The following is a 9,032-nucleotide window of genomic DNA, read 5'->3' as shown; positions in this document are numbered from 1 at the left end:
GAATTAAACTTATTTAAAGACATAAGATATCGAATTGAACCTAATTAACACAATCAACTATGTCAAGTCAATTTTTTCTTGTATCAAGTCAAATACAATTAACTACAATTGAGGATGAGAGTCAAACCAAAAAGGCAATAAAATCTCCGATATAGTTTTGGTGGACTAATTTTAGTTAGCTATTAGAAATATGAAGTTTTTTTTCTAACTTTTGTATAATCTGATTTTAACTGTCATTAGTATGTGAAGTTTAGGGTTTAGGATTTAGGGTTTAGGGATATGATCAATGTCCCACTGTAACGTTAGATAACAAGAGAGACTTAAGAAAGAACAAATAAATTAGTTTTTTACTCATTGAATGTTTTGGTAATATAACTCTATCTATTAAAATAACTAAAAATATATATAATTATCTGTCATTTTAATCTTTAATAGGAGTAATTTTTGAAACTACATAACTTGAATATGATTTCTTAATTATATATTTTAGCATTATTTTTTAATTTTAGCATTATTTTTTAATTAAAATTAGAGTTTTATTTCATTAATTCGCCTAATAAATATTTGCATTAATGGTTAGTATAGTTTTTTTTAAAATTAAACTCCAATTTTGATTTATAAACACCGTCAAAATACCTAAGAAATTGCCGCAACTAATTAAGTTTCACCCTTTTAAAAAAAAAAAAAACTGTTTTCAAAACTAATATTTCTTGTTTAATTTTTAAAACTTAAAAAATAGAACATCTTTAATTTTTTTGGGTTTGCTTCTCTCATATTTTTTCTTGGATTTTTATAATTTTTTATTTATTTTTTTATTGTTAAAAAATCAAAGAAAAATATATACAATCAAACATTTATCTTGTGTGAGAGTATTTTTAAGAATTTTTCTTGGACAAAAATTTTTTAGAGATTTTTTTACTTCTTATCTAATTTAATTTTATTTATCATAATTGTTTATGAATTAAATTTTAATATTTTTAAAATAAATTATTAATAAATAAAAATAATATTATGCTAAAAAATACCTCATTTTAGTTAAAAGCACTATCAAGAACACCTCAACCTCTCTTTGTGATAAGTGTAAATATACATATTCAGCCCCTTACGTCCATATCCAACATTAATTATCCCCCTTTGAAATTCAAATCTAAAAGCAAACGAACTCTAGTGGGATAAACATAACGCATGTTTTATTTTATTTTATATTAACATACACTAAAGAGTATCTACAAATTCCAATTATAAAAATTTGCTCATCTTTTTGAAAGTAACACTGTCTATAGAATATACATATTCCACACAGTAAATCATTGGTTTTGCACACATATGTTTATAGAAACTTCAATGGATTTAAATGAGTAACACTAACCACACAATTAATCACACAAATGAACCCTAAACCCAAAATTCAACATACAGAAGAATCCAATATAGGCAATAAAAAACTATAATCATAATAAGGATCTCAGTTCATACCAATGACAACAACAAACAGGCAATGAGAGCGAATGGTCAGTGATGACGAATGACAATAGCCCACTGATTGAGCACTTTGAGGAAGGGCATGACGGAGACGGAAGCATTGAAGTATAGTGGTCAACGACAACAATGTGAAGAGTTGGGTGAATAATGACGACAAAGAAGAGGAAGCATAACGAAGTAAGGTGGGGTGTGCGAGAGAGAAAAAAGCAAACAATCAAGTTAAGCAAAAAAACACTTTTAAAATCGATTTTCTTTTGAACCAATTTTATAAACTATATATATAAAATTGGTTCTTTAATAAATGATTTTAAAACTAGAGATATTAACACTTTTAAGATCGATTGTTAGTCGATTTTGAACATACTTTTAAAATTAGTTAAAAGTTGCAACATTATTTATAAAAATGTCATTGTGTTACTTTTAAAATGGATTATCTCTTAACTAATTATAAAACCCTAATTTTAAAAGTGTTTTTTGCTCTAGTGTAAAGTGAGAGAGAGAAAAAAAAAAGACAATTCATATTTTGTCGATCATATACATGTTCATTATTCACTTATGAATTATATACAATATTTTTATTTTATTTATGAAACTTTATATTATTTTGAAAATAATAATTTCTTAGATCATTCTTTAAAATTGATATATTTTTTAAATCACAATATGATATTTAAGATATAGATTTTATCCATCAGACACTGGTAGGTTGTCCCCACGTTCTTGAGACCGAACAACATAACTCTGTAACAGAAATTGGTCGATTCCGTGATGAACGCAGTTTTTCCTTCATCTGGCGGGTACATGGGTATTTGATTGTACCCAGAGTAAGCATCGAGAAAACTCAGCATTCGATGCCCAGCGGCCCCGTCAACCAGTGCATCGATGTGCGGTAAGGGGTAAGCATCCTTTGGGCATGCTTTGTTTAGGTGTGTGTAGTCGGTACACATCCTCCATTTACCATTAACTTTCTTAACCATCACCACGTTAGCCAACCAAGTGGAATATTTAATCTCCCTGATGAATCATGCTTGCAGCAATTTGGCTATTTCTTTCTTTACTGCTTGGGCCCGTTCTCCGCCCATTTTTCTTTTCTTCTGGGCGATGGGTTTGGCGTCCCAACATACCGAGAGACAGTGAGAATGGAAACTTGGGTCAATGCCTGACATATCGACTACCGTCCAAGCAAACAGGTCGGAGTATTTGATGAGTATTTGCTGGATGCGCCTCGTGTCATTTCCCGTCAACTTTGAATTCAAGTACGTGACTTGTTCCTTGTTTTTCCCGAGCTGGAACGGAATAGTTATTTCCACTAGTTCGACCTTGTTTTCGTCGCCAACTTTTGGATCAAGCTCTAGGTCTACAATCGGCCTATTTTTGCAGACATCACCAATGACATTGACATCTTGCCTAGGCTTAGGAGTTGGCTGTACCTTTAAGCTGGTGAAGTAACATTCGCGAGCCGTCTTCTGGTCGGCGTGTAGGGTGATTACTATTCCTGCTTCTGAGGGGAACTTCATAGCCAAGTGAGGAGTGGACACGATAGCTCGAAGCTTGTTTAATAAGGGTCGTCCAAGCAAGATACTGTAGGAGGTGTTGGCGTTGACCACTACGTATCGTATTTTGATTTGTCGACCTTCTTGTCCATTCCCAAAGTAGGTGTATAGGTCAATCGTTCCTCGCGTGTCCACTCTTTCCCCTGAAAATCTGACCAGGGGCTCACTATATGGTGTTAACTCACGTTCTGGAATGCCGAGCTGCTCGAACATCTTCCAGTATAAGATGTCCGCCGAACTCCCTTGGTCTACTAGTGTCTTTTTTACGATGCAGTTGTTAATCTTTACACTAATCACCATCGGGTCATCTTGCACAGGGTCGACGCCTTGGAAATCTCGGTCAATAAATGTGATGGGGGGTATGTGGACCGAGGTTGTTCGGATCACAGCATTTATTGACTTGATCACCCTTAGATGCCTTTTACGAGCTGATGGGGTTCCTCCTCCCCCCGCGAATCTCCCAGCGATCGTGTTTATGACCCTTCTGGGCTGATTTCGATCCTGTTGCTGATTGCTCTGCTCGTGAGATTTGCTGCAATCTCGGGACCTATACCTTGGAGGTGCTCTCTCTCGGTTCTCCCTTTTGTGGTCCCTTCTATCCAAGTAGTAGTCGTGTTTTCTCCTGTCCGAGGATTGGATGAAGTTTTGAAGATGCCCCGATTTGACGAGGTCTTCGATGCGATCTCGAAGGGTTCTGCACTCCTCGGTAGTGTGCCCCCGATTTCTATGGAACTGACATGTTTTTGTTTTATCCGCATGGGGCGGAGTCATGGCTCGTCGGGGTACCTCTAGGACCTCGGTGGCCAAGGCCTGCTCCAACACCTTGGCCTTGTTGGTGTTAAGCGGCGTATACTGTGCATATCTGGGCCCTCTGTTATTCTTCTCACGATCAGGTGCATCTTGAGGGCGAGACTTGAGATGTTCCTTTTCGCTTTCTTTTTTCCCAAGAAAAAGTTCGGGTCGATTTTGATTCTGGAACTCGGCCAATTCCTCCATCTGCATGTACTTGGTGGCTCTCTGCCTCAAGTCATCCAGGTCTTGGGGTAGCGCTGTGGTAAGATGATGCATCGCCACCACTGGGTCTAGGTCTCAGATAGAGAGCGACATCTTGCCGAACCTCTCCATGAAGGTTCTTAGAGGTTCTTTCTTTTCTTGGCGAATATTAACCAGAGCTATGGACGTGAGCTGATGGGGTCGGCTCGTGGCGAATTGTATTACAAAACGAGAGGATAAGGTTGTGAAGGAATCTACTGATCCCGAGGGAAATCTCGTGAACCAGCTTAGCGTCGGTCCCTTTAGTGATGTGGGGAATATCTTACACATGATAGCATCCTCCTCGGTGTACAAACCGACTTGGGTGACGAAGGCACCGAGGTGTTCTTCCGGGTCGGTGGTTCCATCATATTTTTCCAAGGCCAGGTTTTTCCAATTGTCTGGCAAACGAGCTCCGGCGATGTCGGGCGTGAACGGTGTTTTTCCTTGACATCTTTGTTGATCAAGGGTGGTCGTTGTCACTCCGGCGGGCGGCCTGGAAGTTCTCGTTTCTTTGTACCATCCGGACGACTCCCCCTGATCGCGCGTTGTCTGGGTGTTGGGGGTGTCGTGGGACGGATGCCAGGACCGATTATCACTCCTAAGTTTCGCGTTCTCTTTTCTTAGGATAGATAGTTCATGGTCGTCTTTCTCCCGAAGTCTCTTCATTTCCAACATCTCTGCCTTCAATTGTTCTCTGGCCGATGATGGATTGGGGGGTTGCGAGCGGTCCACGTACGATTCCTCCATTCCTTCGGTGTTTTGATTCGTCTGTTGTCTAGGCTCTTGGGGCTTCCCGAGGTTGTGAACTACTGCGTTTTCCTGCTGGCTCCTAGTTGCTACCATCTTAGTTCAGGGTCGAGAACCGTTTCAGTTTCGGCCCCACGATGGGCGCCAAAATGTTCCTGCTTAGAAACACTTCCCTTGCTATTCCTTCTTCGTGATCTTCTAAGTCTTCGGTGCCGACCGGATACTATCCTCAAAGGGTGCCTCAAAGGGTGGGGAGGGTACCTACAAAGGCACTCCGACGCTCAAGTAAATATTCGGTACAGAACAATAAAGACTTTTATATAAGATAATCATACCTGTCCTATCAGTCGTGTGGATACTGTATTTATAGAGACGTGTTTGGGTCTGATGGGCCTTGTGCCTTGGAGTATGGGTAATTGTGGATTATTATTCATTAGTTAATCATAATGCTAATTACTTATAGTCGAAGGGAGTCTCAGCTTTTCCCCAGGCTGCGCTAGGAATCCTTTTCGGTGAGGGTTTAGGTCGAAGGGGTTCTCGGCTTCTCCCCATGCCGAGGACTGTGCAAGGAATCCTTTTCAGCGTGAGTGTAGGCCGAAGGGGGTCTCGGCCTCTCCCCGGGCCGAGAACTGTGCATGGAATCCCTTTTGATGTGAGTTCGGGCCGAAGGGGACCTCGGCTTCTCCCCGGGCCGGGGCTCTTAACTATTTTAGGGCTTCGTTTCAAAGGAGAGGATCGGCCTGTTGACTGACCCAAGGGGTGATTGGTACAGGTAGAATATTTATTCCTTGTATACGTTGGAACATATCACTTAAAATAGTGATCAGATTCTACACGTATGAAGAAATTTTTGTTTCTCCATGTTGTACACTTAATTATTCAATTGGACACATAAAAGTTGGATTTCTGACACAACTCAAACCACTCGGCCTTCCACACACACCCATTGGCCCACAAAGATGCTGTTACAGTTGATATTAGGATTGATGTCAAGGAAGTGGCGTTCATCAAGATTGAACTTCTGAACGATGATGGAGCAAGTTTCACCTTCTTCTACGGCATGGATTTTGCTGCATATCGGGTCTGCAACTGCAAAATTTACATAATTAATTGTTAGATAGCGGCTTGTTATTATCACTATATAATCTATTATAGCCTTGTCATATCATTGTTACATTATTCTAAAATCAAGATACCCAATCACAAGATAACAGCAGTTATGAATGACTCAAAGTATATATTAGTGGCTAGCTAGAAACTCTAATTGTAGATTTAATTACCAGTTGGTGTGGGTCGACTTTCAGTCACAAACATCGAAATGAGAAGGAATGATAAAATGAGGGCAAAGTTGATGTTAGTAGACTTCACCATTATTCCTATTCCAAATATCCCTTTTTGAGTTACGTGTTAGTGTTGTGATTTTAGACAGAGGAGTTATAGTTTATATAGTAAGAAGCCAATCTGCATAGGGACAACTAGTTTTGGAAGTATGTCATTGTGATTTAAGATGAAAAAGCCGGCTATAGTGCTATACCTTAATTATATAATTTCTCAAGGGAGCACATCCTGGGTATATTTTTCGCATTAGTGTGTCTTAGTGCAGTGTGTGGTGTTTTCTTGATGACTCTTCTATCACATTTGTTTAACCTTGTTACCGATTATTGTACAAGAAGCCGACTTTTTATTTATTTATTTATTCTTTTAATGCAAGCATATCGATTTTAAGTTTGTAAGATATACTAATATTTATCCTTCGAGAATTTTACTTCGCTATTGCCTTTAGTCCTCAATTATCGTTTTTATGCTATGTTATCTGATGTGTTGGAAATTTATGTGGTCACTGTATAATTCTCAACTAAATTAACTTTGTGATGTGCCCTATAAGTGGACGTACACGTTAATTTGTGTGTGGTTTTTTTATTATTTTATTTTTTATAATTTTTAAAATTTATAAATGTTATTAGATTTTTTTTTTATGATTTTGTAATTTGAAATTATAATTGAGGTAGAGAGAGAGATCAAGTGTGTCGTGTCCCTTCCATTTTTAACAATTTCACTTTTAGAAACCTTAACCAGCGTAGCAGACAAAGCGTGTTCTATTGGAGTTATCAAACTTTGCATATATGGATAAAAAAACAAACCATGCATATTTCATATTCTTGTTAATTTTAGAAACTCATGTTCTGGATGATCAGATGTCAATGAAGTTGCCTCATCATCTCTCTATCTAGCAGCAATTATTTGAATTATTGGTATACGTTTCCATAATCTCAATTTTAAATTTGATTTCAACCAAGTTTTTTTTATAACATACAATCTAATTCCTATATAAATATTGAGTTTATCCCTATTTTGACTTAACATAAAAGATAACTTAATTAGATTCATAACTTTTCAGAGTTTTATTTGTAAATAAGTCAATTAAATTATTCATATTTTAATAAAAAATGTTTAGATTTTATGTGAATCCATATACCTTTAGTCATATACTATTAATTGTACCAATTCTACGATGATTAACAAAATGATATAATCATCTTCTTGTTGAAAAAAGAAACTCGTACTCTATCTTTTACAACGGTTAGGGTTTCTAAAAAAGAGATTGGAGAAAATGGTAGGGGCACCAAACTCTCTCCTCAAGTATCTGGAAAGCAGAACGTATCTGGAAAGCTCTCTCTCCTCAAGTATGATTTCAAATTGCAATTTATAAAAATCTAAAATAATTCTAATAACATTTAATAAAATAATAAAAAAACTAGTTTAAGTGACGTTCACTTGTAGGTCAAGTCATACACTTAATCTAGCCGACAAATCGACAGTCATATATTTATACACTTAAGTTATTCTTATTTATTTTAAATACAATTATAAATTTTTATATTATTTTTTTAATATATATATATATATATATATATATATATATATATATATATGTTTTAAAATTGTCTACTTTTATTTTTTAGATTTTATATTTTAACAAATATCGATATATCATTAACACTAGTGAACAATTATAAAATTCACAAATACACTTCACAAATATTCATACAAGTATAAATTAGATATGACACAAATTTTATTCAAGTAGATGATAGGGATTACTACCCGTGGCCACTCAACTTCGTCATCATCCTTAATCGGAACATGCAACTTTGCAATAGTTGTGATTTGATGGTGGTCTTTACTTAAGTTGTTTTGGTTATCGATGAATTGGATGTACAAAAAATCAAAACAAATCCAAATTGATTCATAACTAGTCTAATATATATTAAAAGGTTTGATTTAGTTAAAAAAAATAAAATTAATCCACTTTATAAAATTATTTTGGTTATTTGATTATTTTTTATAAAGTGAATTGAATTTTTTTTAAAAATTGATTTATATATGAGTGAGAATTAGATAATTATATTGCACTGAACCGATTTAGTTTTAAATAATTTTATCTATATTTTTTAAAAATTAAATCGTTTCACCTTATAAAAAAAATAAATTGATTATTATAAAATTGATTAATTTGATTCGATTTGACATTTTCAAAAATCTAATTAAAAACACTAAATATATATAGCCTTTGTGATATTTTGGACACTTCGAATAAAACTAAAGATCTGAACCTAATGAAAGGAAAACTAAATATATATACCATTAGTGTGTACTTGAATTGGAATTCTTTTAGAGATGATTTTAATAATAGATTATAAATGTAGTCGATTATTGTCATAATCAATTATGTAAAATAAGTTTTCTTTATATTTGAGTAAATTAGGTAAAAATCGTTTTAAAATAAACTATTTTTTTTAAATAGTAGATAAAAGAATGACACTCCTATAATTATTGGGTAAAGATGATCTATTTTGTTTTGTCTAAAGTAATTATCTTTTAAAATAAATTAAAAAGAGGTTAAGAAATTATTTATAATAATAGGCTGTGTTTAAATTAATAAATTATTAGGGATAAAATGAATAAAAATAAAACTTATATTCTAATCCTAACAAATTATTCACCGTATAATAAAAATCTTTATTTTTTTTATTAAGAGTTTAATCTTGAATCATAGTTTTAAATATCAAACACATTTGATTATTAACACTAAAATATTTTTCTATCAATAATCATATTATATTCTTGAAATCGAGCAGGAATTATAATTTAAGATTAGGATGTCAATTTAACAATTGCATTATAGGGAAAATAATTCGATCCATTCATACATCC

Source organism: Cajanus cajan, chromosome 2 (genome assembly GCF_000230855.2).
Source record: "Cajanus cajan strain Asha chromosome 2, NIPB_CcT2T_4, whole genome shotgun sequence".
Taxonomy (NCBI): Eukaryota; Viridiplantae; Streptophyta; class Magnoliopsida; order Fabales; family Fabaceae; genus Cajanus; species Cajanus cajan.
The sequence above is the reverse complement of the archived record's forward strand: the minus strand, read 5'-3'. Positions refer to the sequence as shown.